Here is a 22443-nt window from a genome sequence, read left to right as displayed (position 1 = left end):
CTCAGAACATGTAGTAAAATAAAAACTAGACTGGACATCAGGAAACCACAGTTCTAATTCTAATGAGATCTCTAATTCAATGTCGAAGTTTGGCAAATCATTTTCTCCTGGCCTCTCTTCTCTAAAATTTGAGAATTTGAACTAGATATTCCTCATAGGTCCCTTCCAGACCCAAAATTCTTGTAATATATTTAATAACTCGATACTCTCAAATTATCTCAAGTCAATTCTGTGAATAGCCCTCATTATTTGTAGTCTCACATCATATTGTATCTGGGTACTAACACCGGGATAATAAACGTTTATTAAAGCCTAATATATTCAGGATATTAATTAATTAAGAAACAGAGACCCACACCCAAAAAAACTCAAGAAAATTTAATATAATAATATAAAAATATGTGGAATATTGTTGGAAGTTATTCAAGCTTATCTCTTGGGAATTGAATAGTCATCAGAAACTGTTTATATCAGTTTCTTTGGCTCTCTTCCTGCCTCATTCTCTTATTGCTCCAAAGACACCATTATAATTTCTCTCTGCTCAGTACTTTTTGCATTCCACCTGCCTCTGTGAACCTCTTAGTTTCTGATCCTCCATACCTTCAGTTTTCATGGCACTGTGGCCTTGACTATACAAGACTTAACAGCTCCAGTGTCCTATACTAACTGATTACATTTCTGTGTCCTTTCGTTCAAATTCTCGAAAGATATAATCAGCTTGGCAGAGTTTAGGTCCTGTATCCATACAGGTCTAGACATCTGTGGCCAAAGGGTGAGGTCATTTAGTACAAATAAGGTCACTTGTTTTAGTTACAAATATGATCACTTGTGCTTACTCCTTCAGCAGAGGCTGTGGAAGAGAACAAAAGATCGCAGCAGGGAGACAATAACAGAATCTCTAACATATGACTCAAAATACATTTACTGAACTACCTGGTAGACGTGGCTGCCTAAATGTGAGTTTCTCTATATATCCTCAAAAAAGAAAACAAGAACAAATAAAAGTATACAAAAACTCTGTCTTCAGTATAACTAGAAGACAAAAATGCCAAACTTCAAGTTAGCTATAATAGGGGGAAAAAAGAAGAGAGAAAAGAAGACCACAGTGAACTACTAGAAACAAAAATTGAGCAAAAAAGCCAGGCACCCTGGGTGTGCCTGTAGTTCCAGCTACTCTGGAGGCTAAGCCAGAAGGATCGCTTGAGCCTAGAAGTTCTGGGCTGCGGTGCGCTACGCCGTCCAGGTGTCTGCACTAAGTTGGGCTTCAATATGGTGACCTGTGGGGGCCAAGGGATTACCAGGTTGCCTAAGGAGCAGTAAACCGACGTAGGAGGGAAATGGAGCAGGTCAAAACTGCTGCACTGATCAATGGCAAGATCCTGTCTGCAAGTAGCCACTGCACTCTAGCCTGGGCAACATGAGACCTTGTCTTTGAAAAAAAAAAAAGGAAAGAATGAAAGAGAGGGAGGGAGGGAGGGAGGGAAGAAGGGAGGGAGGGAGGGAGAGAGAGGGAGGGAGGGAAAATTGAGTAAAATAAAGAGAAAAGAAGGGAGCCACCAAAACTAAAATTAATCTAAAACCACTACCAGAAAGAAAAAGTCCACCTATTAAAAAACAGGAGGTGTGGGAGAGAAAAAGAGGAAAGTAGAATAAGCTCATTGATTACTAAATAGGCAAGAGGTAAAAGTTAAAAGATACAAAAGCAAAAAACTGACAAAGCAATGATTTTTTTTAAATTATAGTACAGACATATACAAGGATATTATTAAAGAAACAAAAGCATAGAAAGAACAGGTCCTGTACAGTCAGGTAGACCTGGGCTTAAAACTCTCCTCTACACATGATGAAATTCATTAATCTAATTCACCTTTAAACTGGATAGAAATATGTATCCCATAGATTTGTTGGGAAGATTAATAAGGTCATTTGGAACAGTGTCCAGTCCAGCACTGGCATGAAGTATGTGTTTAATAAATGGTAGTTATGATTATATCTTAGTTCCTGGGTTCAATATCATTTCCACTCTGTAGCAGGTGAATAAGAATACATCATAAGCAATGAGAGATGGTAGGTGTGTTTGTGTCAGGATAGGAAGCAATGTTAGTGCACTGGGTAATTTTAATGATGCTATTGAAAAATCTTGGTGCTCTCTGCCCAGCTTCTTCTATTTTATAGAGAAGTTTGTTGAAGCAACTGAGGTTATTTGTCTGGATTTGAGATAGAATGACATAAAATTGGTGCTTTTCAACAACCACCACTGGAAAAAAATTAAAAACTGACGAAGAAGATAGTAGAAGTTAAATAAGAAAATAGTCCCCTGTTTTCTAAGGGTGTTTTAAAAATATAAGTACAAAGGTAACCAATAAAACAAAAATATAAATCTTCCTAAATACCATACAAATTTCAAAAATAAAGGAGAAGAGAAAAATATCTGGTAGATAGGAAAAACATAAAATGTACCATAGCATACAATTACAGGTTGAGCATCCCTAATTCAAAATTTCAAAATCCAAATCATTCCAAACTTTGAAGCTTTTTAAGCACAGCCATGACATCATAAGTGGAAAATTCCACACCTAAGTATTTAACACAAACTGTTTCATGAATAAAATTATTTTAAATATTGTATAAAACTACTTTCATGCTATATGAATAAGACGTATATGAAACAAATAAATTTCATATTTACATTTGGGTGCTATCTCCAAGATATCTCATTATGTATATGTAAATATTCCAAAATCCAATAAATCTGAAATCTGAAAAACTTCTAGTCTCAAGCATTTTGGACAAGGGATATTCAACCTGTATAAAATAGTACAACAACTGAAATCAAACATATTAATCACATTAATAAATGTGAATGAGCCTCAACTATTAAAACAAAAAGATTTGCAATTTTGCTCCTAAAACAGGACTGAATGTATTATGCTGTATACTAGACACATAACTAAAACAATGATTCTGAAAGACTAAATATCAAGAAATGGCCATAGATATTATAGGCAAATGAAAACAATAAGAAAACAAGTAGTAATCCTGATCAAAATTGTAGAATTTAAGCTTACGCACTAAATGTACATAGAAGGATACCTTTCTTTAGAGAGAGAGAGATAGGGTCTCACTCTGTTGCCCAGGCTAAAGTGCAATGGGCAGTGGCATGATCATGGCTCACTGCAGCCTAGAACTCCTGGGCTCAGACAATCCTGCAGTCTCAGCCTCAGCCTCAGCAGAACTACAGAACTACTATGTTGCCTAGGATGGTCTCAAACTTCTGGCTTCCAGTGATCCTCCTGTCTCAGCCTACGAGAAGGATATTTCTTAATGTTGAGAGCCACAAATCAAAATGAAGATATGGCAGTTAAGAAATATCCCAAATGAAACAGTAATCACTTGTATAAGGCGAAACTACAAGGTAATTTAAGGAAATACAGGTAGAAATACATTAGCAATAAGAGATTATAAGACACCTTAGTACATCAAGGAGGCCAAATCACATAGAAAAGGCTCAATAAACTTGATAAAGTAAATTTTATGGATATATACATATATCAAACATTGTACCCTCATAATAGGCAATACAACTTCTCAAGAGTACATGGAACATTCACAAATACTGATCATATATTTGGTTACAATGAAACATTACTAAATTCCATAAAGTAGAAATAATACAAACAACACTCAATGCAACAGAACTAGAAATTATTAACAAGAAAAATGACAAAACGTCCTCCTACCTGCAAATTTCTTAAGTATCTTTTAAACAACTCTTGGGTGAAAGGGGAAATAAAGTGAAAGAATCTAAAAATAATAATAACATTAAAAGCTCTACTCATTAAAAATATATGGGATACATTTAAAGCAGTCAGAAAACTCCATAGTTCTAAACACTTTAGCAGTAAAAATGAAAAAATGATAATAAATTCTCATCTCCATAGGCTAGAAAATAAACAAAAAGAATGACACAAAAAAGATAAGAACAGAAAGTAATGATATGGGGAGTAGAAAACAGCAGACCTAAGTTAATAAATTCAAAGCCTGGGTTTTTAGGAAAAAAGTTAACAAAATTCTATGTGTGGATCAAATTCACACATAACAAGGTCTTTAAACTGTTAAAATAAAAACTTCATTCTAGTTAAATTTAAAGGGGTTTAACTGAGCAATGAACAATTCATGAATTGGACAGTCCCAAAATCACAGTAGATTCAGAGAGACTCCAGCTCCTCATGGAGCTGAAAACCATGGCCTGAGAACTATGCGAAGAATGCACAAGCTTCAGTGGCCAATTCGATCAGCTGAAAGAAAGGGTATCAGAACTGAAGATGAAATGAAGCAAGAAGAGAAGTTTAGAGAAAAAGGAGTAAAAAGAAACAAAGAAAGTCTCCAAGAAATATGGGACTATGTGAAAAGACCAAATCTACGTCTGATTGGTGTACCTGAAAGTGATGGGGAGAATGAAACCAAGTTGGAAAACACTCTGCAGGATATTATCCAGGAGAACTTCCCTAACCTAGCAAGGCAGGCCAACATTCAAATTCAGGAAATACAGAGAACACCACAATGATACTCCTCAAGAAGAGCAACTCCAAGACACATAATTGTCATATTCACCAAAGTTGAAATGAAGAAAATACGTTAAGGGCAGCCAGAGAGAAAGGTCGGGTTACCCACAAAGGGAAGCCCATCAGACTAACAGCAGTTCTCTCGGCAGAAACTCTACAAGCCAGAAGAGGGGGGGCCAATATTCAACATTCTTAAAGAAAAGAATTTTCAGCCCAGAATTTCATATCCAGCCAACCTAAGTTTCATACGTGAAGGAGAAATAAAATCCTTTACAGACAAGCAAATGCTGAGAGATTTTGTCACCACCAGGCCTGCCCTACAAGAGCTCTGGGAGGAAGCACAAAACATGGAAAGGAACAACCAGTACCAGCCACTGCAAAAACATGCCAAATTGTAAAGACCATCAATGCTAGGAAGAAACTGCATCAACTAACGAGCAAAATAACCAGCTATCATCATAATGACAGGATCAAATTCACACATAACAATATTAACCTTAATTGTAACTGGGCTAACTGCAGCAATTAAAAGACACAGACTGGCAAACTGGATAAAGAGTTAAGACCCATCAGTTTGCTGTACTCAGGAGACCCATCTCACATGCAGAGACATACATAGGCTCAAAATAAAGGGATGGAGGAAGATCTACCAAGCAAATGGAAAACAAAAACTGGCAGGGGTTGCAATCCTAGTCTCTGATAAAACAGACTTTAAACCAACAAAGATCAAAAGACACAAAGAAGGCCATTACATAATGGTAAAGGGATGGATCAATTCAACAAGAAGAGCTAACTATCCTAAATACATTTGCACCCAATACAGAGGCACCCAGATTCATAAAGCAAGTCCTTAGAGATCTACAAAGAGACTTAGACTTCCACACAATAATAATGGGAGACTTTAACACCCCACTGTCAACATTAGACAGATCAATGAGACAGAAAGTTAACAAGGATATTTAGGAATTGAACTCAACTCTGCACCAAGCCAACCTAATAGACATCTACAGAACTCTCCACCCCAAATCAACACAATATACATTCCTCTCAGCACCATATCGCACTTATTCCAAAATTGACCACACAGTTGGAAGTAAAGCACTCCTCTGCAAATCTAAAAGAACAGAAATTGGAAGGGCGTGGTGGCTCAAGCCTGTAATCCCAGCACTTTGGGAGGCCGAGACGGGCAGATCATGAGGTCAGGAGATCGAGACCATCCTGGCTAACACGGTGAAATCCCGTCTCTACTAAAAAATACAAAAAACTATCGGGGCAAGGTGGCGGGCGCCTGTAGTCCCAGCTACACGGGAGGCTGAGGCAGGAGAATGGCGTGAATCCGGGCGGCAGAGCTTGCAGTGAGCTGACATCCAGCCACTGCACTCCAGCCTGGGCAACAGAGTCAGACTCTGTCTCAAAAAAAAAAAAAAAAAAAAGAACAGAAATTATAACAAACTGTCTCTCAGATCACAGTGCAATCAAACTAGAACTCAGGATTCTGACACTCAAAACCACACAACTACATGGAAACTGAACAACCTGCTCCTGAATGACTACTGGGTACATAACGAAATGAAGGCAGAAATAAAGATGCTCTTTGAAACCAATGAGAACAAAGATACAACATACCAGAATCTCTGGGACACATTTAAAGCAGTGTGTAGAGGGAAATTTATAGCACTAAATGCCCCCAAGAGAAAGCAGGAAAGATCTAAAATTGACACCCTAACATCACAATTAAAAGAACTAGAGAAGCAAGAGCAAACCAATTCAAAAGCTAGCAGAAGGCAAGAAATAACTAAGATCAGAGCAGAACTGAAGGAGATAGAGACACAAAAAACCCTTCAAAAAAACCAATGAATCTAGGAGCTGGTTTTTCAAAAAGATCAACAAAATTGATAAACTGCTAGCAAGACTAATAAAGAAGAAAAGGGAGAAGAATCAAATGGATGCAATAAAACATGATAAAGGGGATACCACCACCGATCCCGCAGAAATGCAAACTACCATCAGAAAATACTATAAACACCTATATGCCAATAAACTAGAAAATCTAGAAGAAATGGATAAATTCCTAGACACATACACCCTCTCAAGACTAAACCAGGAAGAAGTTGAATCCCTGAATAGACCAATAACAGGATCTGAAATTGAGGCAATAATTAAAAGCCTACCAACCAAAAAAAATCCAGGACCAGACGGACTCACAGTCGAATTCTACCAGAGGTACAAAGAGGAGCTAGTACCATTACTTCTGAAACTATTCCATTCAATGGAAAAAGAGGGAATCCTCCCTAACTCATTTTATGAGGCCAGCATCATCCTGATACCAAAGCCTGGCAGAGACACACACAAAAAAGAGAATTTTAGACCAATATCCTTGACGAACATTGATGCAAAAATCCTCAATGAAATACTGGCAAACGGAATCCAGTAGCACATCAAAAAGCTTATCCACCATGATCAAGTGGGCTTCATCGCTGGGATGCAAGGCTGGTTCAGCATACGCAAATCAATAAACGTAATCCAGCATATAAACAAAACCAAAGACAAAAACCACATGATTATCTCCATAGATGCAGAAAAGGCCTTTGACAAAATTCAACAGCCCTTCATGCTAAAAACTCTCAATAAATTAGGTATTGCTGGGACGTATCTCAAAAAATAACAGCTATTTATGAGAAACCCACAGCCAATATCATTCTGAATGGGCAAAAACTGGAGGCATTCCCTTTGAAAACTGGCACAAGACAGGGGTGCCCTCTCTCACCACTCCTATTCAACATAGTGTTGGAAGTTCTGGCCAGGGCAATCAGGCAGGAGAAAGAAATAAAGGGTATTCAATTAGGAAAAGAGGAAGTCAAATTGTCCCTGTCTGCAGATGACATGATTGTATATTTAGAAAACTCCATCATCTCAGCCCAAAATCTCCTTAAGCTGATAAGCAACTTTAGCAACATCTCAGAATACAAAATCAATGTGCAAAAATCACAAGCATTCTTATACACCAATAACAGACAGCCAAATCATGAGTGAACTCCCATTCACAATTGCTTCAAAGAGAATAAAATACCTAGGAATCCAACTTACAAGGGATGTGAAGGACCTCTTCAAGGAGAACTACAAACCACTGCTCAAAGAAATAAAAGAGGACACAAACGAATGGAAGAACATTCCATGCTCATGGATAGGAAGAATCAATATCATGAAAATGGCCATATTGCCCAAGGTAATTTATAGATTCAATGCCATCCCATCAAGCTACCAATGACTTTCTTCACAGAATTGGAAAAAACTGCTTTAAAGTTCATATGGAACCAAAAAAGAGCCCGCATTGCCAAGGCAATCCTAAGCAAGTAGAATAAAGCTGGAGGCATCACACTACCTGACTTCAAATTATACTACAAGGCTACAGTAACCAAAATAGCATGGTACTGGTACCAAAACAGAGATATAGACCAATGGAACAGAACAGAGCCCTCAGAAATAATACCACACATCTACAACCATCTGATCTTTGACAAACATGACAAAAACAAGAAATGGGGAAAGGATTCCCCATTTAATAAATGGTACTGAGAAAACTGGCTAGCCATATGTAGAAAGCTGAAACTGGATCCCTTCCTTACACGTTATACAAAGATTAATTCAAGATGGATTAAAGACTTAAATGTTAGACCTAAAACCATCAAAACCCTAGAAGAAAACCTAGGCAATACCATTCAGGACATAGGCATGGGCAAGAACTTCATGTCTAAAACACCAAAAGCAATGACAACAAAAGCCAAAATTGACAAATGGGATCTAATTAAACTAAAGAGCTCCTGCACAGCAAAGGAAACTACCATCAGAGTGAACAGGCAACCTACAGAATGGGAGAAAATTTTTGCAATCTACTCATCTGACAAAGGGCTAATATCCAGAACCCACTAAGAACTCAAACAAATTTGCAAGAAAAAAACAACCCCATCAAAAAGTGGGCGAAGGATATGAACAGAACTTCTCAAAAGAAGACATTTATGCAGCCAACAGACACATGAAAAAATGCTCATCATCACTGGCCGTCAAAGAAATGCAAATCAAAACCACAATGAAAAACCATCTCACACAAGTTAGAATGGCAATCATTAAAAAGTCAGGAAACAACAGGTGCTGGAGAGGATGTGGAGAAATAGGAACACTTTTACACTGTTGGTGGGACTGTAAACTAGTTCAACCACTGTGGAAGACAGTGTGGCGATTCCTTAAGGATCTAGAATTAAAAATACCATTTGACCCAGCCATCACATTACTGGGTATATCCCAAAGGATTATAAGTCATGCTGCTATAAAGACATATGCACATGTATGTTTACTGCAGCACTATTCACAATAGCAAAGACTTGGAACCAACTCAAATGTCGATCAATGATAGACTGGATTAAGAAAATGTGGCACATATACACCATGGAATACTATGCAGCCATAAAAAAGGATGAGTTCATGTCCTTTGTAGGGACATGGATGCAGCTAGAAACCATCATTTTCAGCAAACTATCGCAAGGACAAAAAACCAAACACCACATGTTATCACTCATAGGTGGGAATTGAACAATGAGAACACATGGACACAGGAAGAGGAACATCACATACCAGGGCCTGTTGTGGGGTGAAGGGAAGGGAGAGGGATAGCACTAGGAGATATACCTAATGTAAATGACCAGTTAATGGGTGCAGCACACCAACATGGCACATGTATATATATGAAACAAACCTGCACATTGCGCACATGTACCCTAGAACTTAAAGTATAATTTTAAAAAAACATGCATTTAAAATATCAGTGATAATCACATTTCCCTCTTTTATAACATAACAAATGTGATATTAGGGGGAAAAAAAAGAGAAATGTATACAAAAAAACTGGAAAACATTAATAGCCAGGGGGCAATCAATTGCATTCCACCAGACAGGATTTGCAATTCCTATGGAAAATAATACATAATTTGCATTGCTAACAGTTTTATATGACCTACAGAGTTGTAAAATACCATGAATCCATGAATACAATGAAAACCTCAGAACTCACATAGAAATCAGATAACTTGAAAGGTATACTAGACAACTTCTAGTTTTCCTTTGAAGATACCTGATAATCTTTTGGTCCATTTCGAAGTTTTTCACAATCTTCCCTAAAACTCAAACTGAGGAATATTCTGTAAAACAGCTGCTCATAAAACACATAGAAAGGCTGAGGAAGTGTTCCACAATAAAAAAGATTAGGCCGGGCGCAGCGGCTCATGCCTGTAATCCCAGAACTTTGGGAGGCCGAGGCGGGTGGATCACAGGGTCAGGAGATCAAGACCATCCTGGCTAACACAGTGAAACGCCATCTCCACGAAAACTACAAAAAAAAAATTAGCCGGACATGGTGGTGGGCGCCTGTAGTCCCAGCTCCTTGGGAGGCTGAGGCAGGAGAATGGCGTGAACCCAGGAGATGGAGCTTGCAGTGAGCCAAGATTGTGCCACTGCACTCCAGCCTGGGCGACAGAGCAAGACTCCATCTCAAAAAAAAAACAAACAAACAAAAAAATTAAAGAGGCAACAAGTAAGTATAGTATACATCCTAGATTGGGTCTTAGAACAGGAAAAAATATAGCAGTCCACCCTTATTTGTGGTTTTATTTTCTATGACTTCAGTTATCTGCTGTCAACCATGGTTTGAAAATATTAAATGGAAAAATACAGAAATAAACAATTCCTAAGTTTTAAATTGCACACCATTCTGAGTAGCATGATAAAATCTCACACTGTCCCATTCTGTCCTGCCCAGGACATGAGTCTTCCCTTTGTCCAGCATATCCACACTATATATGCTACGCACCCACTAGTCACTTGGTAGTCATCTCATTATCAGCTTGACATCTGTATTGTCTCTATATTGCAGTGCTTGTGTTCAAGTAACCATAATTTTACTTAATAATGACTCCAAAGCCTGTGAGTAGTGTTGTTGGTATACTGTTAAAATTGTTCTATTTTATTTTTAGTTATTATTGTTACTCTCTTGCTATGCCTAATTTATAAATTAAACTTTATCATAGGTATTTATATATAGAAAAAAAGCAAATAGTATATATAGGATTCAGTACTATCTGTGGTTTCAAGCATTCACTGAGGGGTCTTAGAATGTATCCACCCATGTATGCTGTATTTTGCTATAAAGGACATGAGTAGGATAACTGGTAACACATCACATCTGTCAATTAGATAATACTGTTCTATCAATGTTAATTTCCTAATTTTAATCATTATGCTCTGATTATATAAAAGAATATCCTTGTTTTTAGGAAATATGCATTCAAGTATTTAAGGTTAAAAGAGCATGTTAAATAAAATTTATGGAAGACCGTTATTTTGGGCTGAGTTCCACTAGGTCAAAATGGAGTCATTCATGCTAAAGTTCCCCATCACCAAACCAAAACTAAGTTGTTTATCTGATCTATAAAAAAGCAGGAGAGACATGGTAGCCAAATTCCTAAACAGGCCAGTTTTAGCCAGCATTGTAAGGAGGTCACCTCTGTTTTAACCCTTACAAGAAAACGAACCTGAAGTAACCTGATGTTAACCAATCTGCTTTTTATTATGCTTTTTCACTTGTTCTTCTTCAAGCTATTTTGTAAAAACCAACTGTTCTGCCATGCCTAGCATAGCACCTCTCTATTTTTAGATGCTGCCCAACTCATGAATTGAAAATAATAATAAAAGCTAATTAGAGTATTTAAATTAGTTGAGATTTTGTCTTCTAACAGGCATCAGGTCCTCAACTTAATCACAAACTGTTCAGGAAAAATATTATAAGGGGATAGGAGCAAGATAGCCAAGTAGAACCCTCTAGGGATCATCTTCCTGCAGAAATAACAAGTTGAACAACTAACTATCCACAGAAGAAAGCACCTCATAAGAACCCAAAATCAGGTGAATAATCACAATATCTGGTTTTAAAATCATGTCAAGGAATTTGACACTGAAGACGGTCGGAAAGATAGTCTTGAATCATTGACACCACCCCTCTCTTATCCTCCAGCAATGGTGGTGGCCATGTAGCATGGAGAGAGAATCTGTGCACATGGAGGAGTACAGTGATTATGGGGCTTTGCTTTGGAATTCAGTGCTGTCCTGTATCAGTAGAAAGTAACACAGTGCAGAAATCAGCCAGTGCCCCTGGAAGGAGCATTTAGACCAGCCTTAGCTAGAGGGAAATTGACCATCCCAGCAGCCTGAAAGTAAGTTCTGGCTAGCCCAGCCACCATGGGCTAAAGCACAACAGGTTCCTAAACAAATCTGAAAGTCACTCTAAGTCTTTGTAAGGCACTGAAAACCCTGACAACATTTCTACACATCCTGGGCCAGAGGGGAATCTACTGCCTTGAAGAGAAGGAACTAGTCCTGGGAGAATTCATTGCCTGCTGACTACAGAGCTGTCAGACCTTGAATGAACATCAGTGATTGCCAGGTAGTATTTGTCATAGGACTTGGATGACCCTGTGCATTCCCAGTGTGATGGCCATGGGAAGAGACTTGTTCTGCTTGAGGAAAGAAGGAAGATTAAACGGAACTTTCTCCTGAAGCATGGGTACCAGCCTGGTTACTGTGATACAGACCACCCAAGGAATCCTGGGGTCCACAATTCTAGGACTTGGCCCTGGATGGCATTTTTGGACCTGTGCTGGACCGGAGAGGAGCTCACTACCCTGAAGGGAGCATCCCAGGCCCAGCAGCATGCACTACAAGCTGACAGAAGAGTTCTTGGGTAAACAGTGGTAGCCAGGCAGTAAACATCAGCAATAACCAGGCATTACTCACTACAGACAAGGGGGAGGTGGCCACAGGGAAATACTTCTGCTTGAGGAAAGAGGAGGGAAGAGTAGGAAGGACTTTGTCTTGCAGCTTGGGTGCCAGCTCAGCCACAGTGGAATACAGCACCAAGTAGATTCCTAAGGTTCCTTACTCTATGCCCTGACTCCTAGACAGCATTTCTGGACCAATCCTGGGCTGAGGGGGAGCTCATCACCCTAAAGAGAAGGCCACAAGTCTGGCTGGGTTTGCCACCTGCTTGGGCCTTGAGGGAGCATCAGTGGTAACCATGACATGGTTTCTGCAGGCCTCAGGCAAGACCCAGTGCTGTGTGAACTTTGAGTCTGACCCAGTGTAGATCCAATGACAGTGGCCACAAGGGTACTTGTGTTTCCCATCCCCCAACTCCAAGAAACTCAGCATGGAGAAAGAAATTCTGTTTGGGGGAAAATTATGGTAAAGAATAACAGACTCTGCCTGGTAATCCAGGGAATTCTCCCAGATCTTACCCAACACCACCAAGGCAGTACCTCTACAAGAAGGCAAGAGACACAGTGTTACTGGGTGTGGGGTACCCCCTAATAAAGATATAGCTGCAGTGACCAAAGACTTAGATCATAACACTCAATTCCCTTCAAATACCTAGAAAGCCTGCCCAAAAAGGATACAAATAAATCCAGACTGGAGACTACCATAAATACTTGAGTCTTCAATGTCCAGACATCAGTGAACATCCACAAGCATCAAGACCATCAAGGAAAATATGACATCACCAAATGAACTAAATGAGGCACCAGTGGCTATTCCCAGAGTGACAGAGACAAGTGACCTTTCACATAGAGAATTCAAAATAGCTATTTTGAGGAAGCTCAACAAAATTCAGGGTAACAGACCAGGTGCAGTGGCTCACGCCGGTAATCCCAGCACTTTGGGAGGCCAAGGTGGGCAGATCATGAGGTCAAGAGATCAAGACCATTCTGGCCAACATGGTGAAACCCTGTCTCTACTAAAAACACAAAAATTAGCTGGGTGTGGTAGTGAACACCTGTAGTCCCAGCTACTCGGGAGGCTGAGGCAGGACAATCGCTTGAACCCGGGAAGCAGAGGTTGCAGTGAGCTGAGATTGTACCACTGTACTCCAGCCTGGCGACAGAGTGAGACACCGTCTCAAAAAAAAATTCAGGATAATACAGAGAAAAAATTCAGAATCCTATCAGATACTTTTAACAAAGAGATCAAAATAATTTAAAAGAATCAAACAAATTCTAGAGTGAAACTCTCAATTGAAATACTGAAGAATGCATCAGAGTCACTCAATAGCAGAATTGATCAAGTAGAAGAAAGAATTGGTGAGCTTGAAGGCAGGGTATTTGAAAATACACAGTGAGAGGACATAAAAGAAAAAAGAATAAAAAAGAATATAGCATGCCGACAAGTTACAGAAAATAGCCTCTAAAGGGCAAGTCTAAGATTTATCGGCCTGAAAAACATAGACAGTGAGAGAGACTGGGGTAGGACGTTTATTCAAAGGAATAATAAAAGAGAACTTTCTAAACCTAGAGAAATATATCAATATTCAAGTATAAGAAGGTTATAGAACACCAAGCAGATTTAACCCAAATAAGACTACCTCCAGACATTTAATAATCAAACTCCCAAAGGTCAAGGATAAAGAAAGATCCTAAAAGCAGGAAGAGAAGAGAAACCAGTAATATGTAAAGGAGCTCCATTACATCCGTCAGCACACTTCTCAGTGGAGACTAGCTAGGAGAGAATGGCAAGACATACTTAAAACTGCTGAAAGAAAAAAAAAAAAATGTGTATCCTAGAATAGTATATCTAGCAAAAATATACTTCAAACATGAAAAAGAAACAAAGACTTTCTGAGACAGACAAAAACTGCTGTCACTGACAGCAGACATATCCTACAAGAAATGCTAAAGAAACTTCAAACTGAGAGAAAAGGATGTTAATAAGCAAAAAGAAATCATCTGAAGAAATCAAAATCAAAATCAAAACCACAATGAGATACCCATCTCACACTAGTCAGAATGGCTATTACCAAAATGTGTCAAAAACTAAGAGATGCTGATGAGGCTGCAATGAAAAGGGGACATTTATAATCTGTTGATGGAAATATAAATTAGAAAGTATCTGGAGTTTCTTCAAAGAACTTAAAACAGACCTACCATTTGACCCAGCAATCCCATTACTGGGTATACATCCAAAGGAAAATAAATCATTCTACCAAAAAGACAAATGTACTCATGTGTTCACTGCTGTGCTATTCACAGTAAGAAAGACATGGAATCAAACCCAGGTGCCTATCAATGGTAGACTGGATAAAAAAAATGTAGCACATAAACACCCTGTAATACTACATAGCCATAAAAAAGAGTAATACCGAATTCTCTGCAGTAAAATGGATGCAGTGGGAAGCCATTATCCTAAGCAAATAAACACACGAACAGAAAACAAAATATTGTGTTCTTACTTATAAGTAAGAGCTAAACACTGAGCACACATGGATATAAACATGGAAACAAAAGACACTCTAGACTACTAGAGGGAGGAGAGGAGGAATGGGGTACGGGTTGAAAAACTATCAGGTACTATGCTTATTACCTGAATGACAGGACACAGGCCCCAAACCCCAGCATCACACAATATTCCCATATAACAAATGTGCACATGTACCCACATATCAACAGTAAAAGTTAATATTTTTCAAAAAAGAAATCATCTGACGATAGAAAATTCACTGGTAATAAGAAAGACACAAACATAGAAGATTGTAACACTATAACTGTGGTGTGTATACTACTCATATCTTGAGTAGAAAGACTAAAACATGAACCCATCAAAAAAAATAACTACAATAACTTCTCAAGACACAGACAATAAGATATGAATAAAAACAACAAAAAGTTAAAAAAGAAGGTAGATGAATTTGAAGGTTTTTTTTAGTTTTCTCTTTTCTTCCTTGTTTCTTTTTGTAATTGGTGTTAATATCAGTTTTAAAAAAGGGTGATAAGATGTTATTTGCAAGCCTCATGGTAACCTCAAATAAAAAACACAAAACAGATACACAAAAAATAAAAATCTAGAAATTAAAAACCAGAGAAAATCACCTTCACAAAAAGCAAGACAGGAAGGAAGGAAGAGAAGACTACAAAACAACAAGAACACAACAATAAAATGGCAGAAAAGTCCTTACTTATCAACAATAACATTGAACATAAATGGACTCAGCTCTCCAGTCAAAGGACATAGAATGGATGAATGGATTAAAAACAAAACAAAATCCAATGATCTATTGCCTACAGGAAATATACTTCACCTCTAAAGACACACATAGACTGAAAAAGAAAAGGGATGAAAAAAGATATTCCGTGCCAATGGAAACCAAAAAAGAGCAGAAGTAGCTATACTTATATTATACAAAATAGATTTCAAAATAAAAACCATAAGAAGAGAAAAAGAAGGTCATTATATAATGATAAAGGGGTCAATTCAGCAAGAGAAGTAACAGTTGTAAATATATATGCACCTTATACTGGAGCATCCAAATATATAAAACAAATATTATCAGAGCTAAAAAGAGAGGCCCCAAAACAATAATAGCTGGAGACTTCAACACTCCACTTTCAGCATTGGACAGATCATCCAGAGAGAAAATCAACAAAGAAACATGAGATTTAATCTGCACTATACCAAATGGACCTAATAGTTATTTACAGAACATTTCATCCAGCAGCGACAGAATACACATTCCTTTCCTGGGCACATGGTTGAGTCTCAAAAACAGACCATATCTTAGGCCACAAAACTAGTCTTTTTTTTTTTTTTTTTTTTTGAGACACAGTTTCGCTCTTGTTACCCAGGCTGGAGTGCAATGGCGTGATCTTGGCTCACCGCAACCTCTGCCTCCCCGGTTCAAGCCATTCTCCTGCCTCAGCCTCCCAAGTAGCTTGGATTACAGGCATGCACCACCACACCCAGCTAATTTTGTATTTTTAGTAAAGTCAGGGTTTCTCCATGTTGGTCAGGCTGGTCTCAAACTCCCGACCTCAAGTGATCTGCCCGCCTTGGCATCCCAAAGTGCTGGGATTACCAGCATGAGCCACCACGCCCAGCCAAAACTAGCCTCTAAAAATTCAAAAAAATGAAATCATATCATGTATCTTTTCTGACAACAATGGAATAAAACTAGAAATCAATAGGAGGAACTTTAGAAATATACAAACACAATTAAACAATATGTTCCTGAATGACCAGTAGGTCAATGAAGAAGTTAAGAAGGAAACTTTAAAATTTCTTTTTTTTTTTTTTTTTTTTTTTTTTTTTTTTTTTTTTTTGAGACGGAGTCTTGCTCTGTCACCCGGGCTGGAGTGCAGTGGCCGGATCTCAGCTCACTGCAAGCTCCGCCTCCCGGGTTCACGCCATTCTCCTGCCTCAGCCTCCCGAGTAGCTGGGACTACAGGCGCCCGCCACCTCGCCCGGCTAGCTTTTTGTATTTTTTTGTAGAGACGGGGTTTCACCGTGTTCGCCAGGATGGTCTCGATCTCCTGACCTTGTGATCCGCCCGTCTCAGCCTCCCAAAGTGCTGGGATTACAGGCTTGAGCCACCGCGCCCGGCTTAAAATTTCTTGAAGCAAATAAAAATGAAAACACAACACAGCAAAACCTTTGGGTTACAGTGATGGAATGCTAAGAGGAAAGTTTATAGAAATAAATGCCCACATCAAAAAAGTAGAAAAACACCAAATAAATGACCTAATGACGTATCTTAACATAGAAAAACAAGAGAAAGACAAACCTGAAATTAGTAGAAGAAATAACAAAGATGAGAGCAGAAATAAATGAAATTAAAGCAAAAAATACAAAAGATGAACAAAAGGAGAAGTTGGTATTTTGAAACAAGTCATGCACAGAAATACAAACTTCATATATTATCACTTATCTGCAGGAGCTAAAAATTAAAACAACTGAACTCATGGAGAAAGAGAGTAGAATGATGGCTACCAGAGGTTGCGAAGGGTAGCAGAGGTGAGGGAGTGGGGATGGTTAATAGATGCAAAAATATAATTAGATAGAATGAATAAGATCTAGTATTTGATAGCATAACAGTTATTACAGTCAACAAAAATTTATTTTACATTTTATAATAACTATAAGATAACTGGAATGTTTATAACACAAAGAAATTATAAATGTTTGAGGTGATGAATACCCTATTTACCCTGATGGGATTATTATACATTGTATGCCTGTATCAAAATATCTCATGTACCCCATAAATATATACATCTATATTATGTACCCATAAAAATTAAAAATTAAAACAGAGATAGAGAATGATAAAGCAAATGTGGTAAAATGTTAAGTTTGGGGAATTTGGGAGAGGAATATACAGTAATTTTTCAACTATTATTTGACTTTTCTATAAGTCTAAAAGTATTTCAAAATAAAAAACTTTTTTTTAAAAAACAAAATTTAGCCAGGCCTGGTGGCGGGCGCCTGTAATCCCAGCTACTCAGGAGGCTGAGGCACAAGAATCGCTTGAACCCAGGAGGTGGAGGCTGCAGTGAGCCGAGATCGCGCCACGGCACCACCGCACTCCAGCCTGGGCAACAGATTAAGACTCTGTTTCCAAAAAAAAGTCTTTTTTTAAAAAAAGAAACATTTACTGATGCTGTACTAAGTACTCTTTGAAAGGAGATGAATAAGAATCCTTGGCCTTAAGAAATTTAAAAGTTGGCTAGGTGCGGTGGCTCATGTACGTAATCCCAGCACTTTGGGAGGGCAAGGCAGATTACTTGAGCTCAGGAATTCCAGACCAGCCTGGGCAACATGGCAAAACTCCATCTCTATAAAAAATACAAAATATTAGCTGGGCACCATGGTGCATGCATGCCTGTAGTCCTAGCTATTCAGGAGGCTGAGGTGGGAGATTCACCTGAGCCCAGGAAGTCAAGGCTGCAGTGAGCCATAATTGTGCCACTGCACTTCAATCTGGGCAACAGAGTGAGACCCTGTCTCAAAAGAAAGAAGAGGAGATGAGGGGAGGAAGAGGAAGAGGAAGAGGAAGAGGAAGAGGAAGAGGAAGAGGAAGGGTCTAGCAAAAGAGGAAAATAGGTAAGCCAAAATTCACAATAAAGGGAAACAACACAGTGACAAGTTGGCCAAACACAGTCCTTTGGGAGCACAGAGAGTCCCTGCTATGAGAGAATATGAGTGGTAAGATAAATCAAAAAGAGGGAAGGTACATTAAAGGATCCCCAAAGATGTAATGTTTGAAATAAATTTTAAAGGATGATGTCAGACAGGTTGCAAAGGGCGAAGCACTCTAGGCAATTGGCATGAAAAGGCCCAAGCATACTGCATTCAGAAAACTACAAACAGGGTTCTAAAAACATCAGAAGAGAACAGGAGGGGAGGAGGTTGGAGGGTATCAAGCCTCAGATCTTAAAGGGCCTTATCATGACATATTGAGAAACCTGGCTTTCAACATACAGGCAATGGATGTGAACAGACATTTAAAAATGAAGTAAATCATCAATTTTGCATTTGAAAAAGCTCACTGGGTAGTGTGTGGAATTTGGATTGTAGAAATAAAGAGATCTAATAGCAGTTCATTGTAATATATCTAGAGAGAAATGCTGAAAATACTTTAAAGCTATAGGTAGAGAAGAGTGAAATTAAGGTGTTATTTGTCAAATCCAAAGGAATTGGTACAATTAAATGTGGGAAAGAGAGCGATTAAGTATAACTCCCACTTTTCCGGTTTAGGTAATACTGCTAGCCTTAATAGGGGTTAATGTTTCTGCCTGTGAAAATCATATATAGATGAAATTCAAGTTCTCCTGAACTTGAATCCTTATTAGTTTGTTTTTACAAGGACTGCAAACACAAATAACAAGAAGTGCTAACAGCAGAGTTAGAATAAGTCTCCTAAAATGTGTCTTAATGAAATTATTTTGAATTATAACTTTGTCATTTTCCTAGACTTCCTTGGGAAGGCAGTCCGTTCATGGCTTATAACTGCTTCATCACCAAGAGGCTTACTATACAACATTCCTACCTTTGAAATTCAAATGCATGGAGGCAAACAAGGAAAGCATTTTTCTCTAAGAACAGAAAGAACTGAAGTGAACAGTGTTTTTCTAAACTTCATACCTAATCTTCTAATAATGAATGGTGGGCTGTAATTGGGGTAAGTAGCTGTATTTTACCTCTAGGTGAGCTACCAACAAGACCTTGTGTCTTAATGCAGTCACTGAAAGTATGCCCCCCCAAAAAATACAATGAGCATTTCAATATGAAAATAAGAGCTCCTACAAAGATCATATTGTTAAAGGGGGAATTGGCCAAAGTACTGCAGCACGAATTGCTGACTCTGGTGCTCTGAATGCTCTTTTGACTTAAAATCTTAAAAAAAAAGAAAAGAAAAGAAAAAAGAAAAAGAAACAAAGAAAAAAGAATAGCAGTATTAGTAACAGAACTTGAGAAACAAAGCTATGACTGTCATGAATGAAATGGACTTTACTAAAAGGACTAATTCTCTCAGACCATGTGGCTAACTGCAGAAATGAATGAATTAAAATTTCAGGAGCTATGACATGTATTTTCAGTCTTCCACTGTGACCTTGGGCAAGTCCCCCATCCTGTCTGTGCTTGTCTTCTCTTCAACATCAGGATATCGAGGCATGGCATTATAGAAAATGTTAATTTTTAATACTAATGTAAGAACGATTGGTTATAACATTAATTATGTTAATTTGTATGAGTTGCTCTACGCCTCAAATTTCCTCATCTACAAACTGAGGCTAATACTAGAACTCACTGCAAAAGTTTGTTTGAGGGTTTTATAAGTATAAAATAATTATAGTTATTACTATTATTACTGTTATATTTGAGAATTTAATATATGTTATAGATGGAATTTCAAAGTATGATAATTACCATTGGGAAAGGAGGGTGAATTTGAATCTCTGTTTTGTTCTTTCATCACAATAAATTTCTCCAAGATCAAAAATTAAACATAAAAATAAAACTATAATTATATTAGAGATCTTAGAAAACAAGGTTACGATGGTGAAAATAAAAATAGTAGGTTGAATAGAAGAATGAAAAGAGGTGAAGAGCAAATTAGCGAGCAAGAAGTTGAAGGAAAGTGGAAATTAAGGCCACAGCTATAGCTATTTTGAAAATAATGAGAGGTCTACATATCAAAACCCATGAGACACAACCATAATGGCACTCAGAAAATTTTCTAGCCTTCTATTCATATAAGAAAATAAATCATGGGGGAGAAAGGTGCTTTCCTTTCTGTCTGGCAAGAGCCACCAGGTAAGCCAAGAGAGCTGCATACAAGTACATTCAGGAGCTATGGAAGAAGCAACAGTCTGATATCATGCACTTTCTTCTGAGAGTCCCTGCTAGCAATATTGACAGCTCTCTGCTCTACCACAGGGCTCCACAACCCACCCAGCCCAAAACAGTGCACTGACTGGGCTACAAGGTCAAGCAAGGTTACATTATATATAGGCTTCCTGTGCACCATAGTGGCCGAAAATGCCCAGTTCCTAAGGGCGCAGCTTATGGCAAGCGTGTCCATTGTGGTGTTAACCAGCTAAAGTATGCTCGAAGTCTATTGAAGAGGAGAAAGCTGGACTCCACTGTGGGGTTATGAGTACTAAATTCATATATATATACACACACATATACACACACACACACATATATACATGTACATATATTTTTATTTATACATATATACAGACATATTTATACATTTTATTTCTATATATATTTTCTTTTCTATTTTTTTTTTTGAGACAGAGTCTTGCTCTGTCACCCAGGCTGGAGTGCAGTGGCACAATCTCCACTCACTGCAACCTCCACCTCCTGGGTTCAACCAATTCTCATGCCTCAGTCTCCCGAGTAGCTGGGATTATAGGCGTGCGCCACCACACCTAGCTAATTGTTATATGTTTAGTAGAAACAAGGTTTCACCATGTTGGCCAGGCTGGTCTTGAACTCCTGGCCTCAAGTGATCCACTCACCTTGGCCTCCCAAAATGATGGGATTACAGGCATGAGCCACCATGCCCGGCTGAGAGTCCTGAGTTCTTACTTTGGTGAAGATTCAACACACAAAATGTTTGAGGTTATCCTCATTCATCCACTCCATAAAGCTGTCAGAAAAAGTCCTGACACCCAAGTGGATAACCAAACCAGTCCACAAGCAAAGGGTGATGCATGGGCTGACACCTGCAGGCCAAAAGATCCGTGGCCTTGGTAGGGTCATAAGTTCCACCACACTCCTGGTGATTCTCACCGCGCATCTTGGAAAAGGCGCAATACTCTCCAACTCCACTGTTGCCACTAATGTAAGTAATGCTTGTAAAATTGATACCTAAAAAACAATTTAGGACAGTCATGTCTGCTTACAAGTGTTATTTGTCTGTTAAAACTAGTCTGTAGATTGTTTCATGAATTCTTTGTCAAATTATGAAAGTTAAAGTGCAATAATGATTGAAAACTCTATAAGTGATGATGTATCTTGTTTCTAATAAGATAAACTGTTTTGTCTTTATCTAATTAGGGGGTTATATGGCAGTGTTTAAAACATACTGTGTGGTATAATAGGTTTAAAATAAATTCTTTAAAAGAAAAAAAGAAAAGAAATAATGAAAATAAAGTATGCATATAACACAGGAACCTAGCAAAAAGAAATCAAAGAAATTAGAAGATACAAATTAACAGATAAAAGCAAAATTTAATGAACCAGGAGAAAATAGCAGATTGGATAAAAAAAATTACAAGGTGTTTCTAAAATTAAAAAAACAATAATATAGAAAAAAACTTTGTGTCATTAAACATAACCAATACTAGAAATAATAGACAAACATAAATTTTAAAAGGATTTTAAAATTTTTAAATCCAGATGGCTGATTTGTCTAGAAAAAATACAAATTTCTAAAATTGACACAAGAGGTTAAAAATAAAGAAATAGAAAAGTTGTCAGAAACAAAGCCCAAAAA

The 22443-nt window shown here is 38.0% G+C and overlaps 1 protein-coding gene and 1 pseudogene across 10 annotated transcripts in view; one reads left to right on the top strand and one right to left on the bottom strand.

Moving 5' to 3' along the window:
* GALK2 (galactokinase 2) overlaps positions 1 to 22443 on the bottom strand; it is a 172791-nt gene that overhangs the window by 129645 nt on the left and 20703 nt on the right. The gene's annotated exons all lie outside the window — the stretch shown is intronic.
* On the top strand, positions 4268 to 21788 carry LOC135971561 (large ribosomal subunit protein eL15-like; annotated as a pseudogene).

This window comes from Macaca fascicularis, chromosome 7, assembly GCF_037993035.2.
Source record: "Macaca fascicularis isolate 582-1 chromosome 7, T2T-MFA8v1.1".
NCBI classification, from domain to species: Eukaryota; Metazoa; Chordata; class Mammalia; order Primates; family Cercopithecidae; genus Macaca; species Macaca fascicularis.
This window is presented reverse-complemented; position numbering and strand designations above follow the sequence as displayed.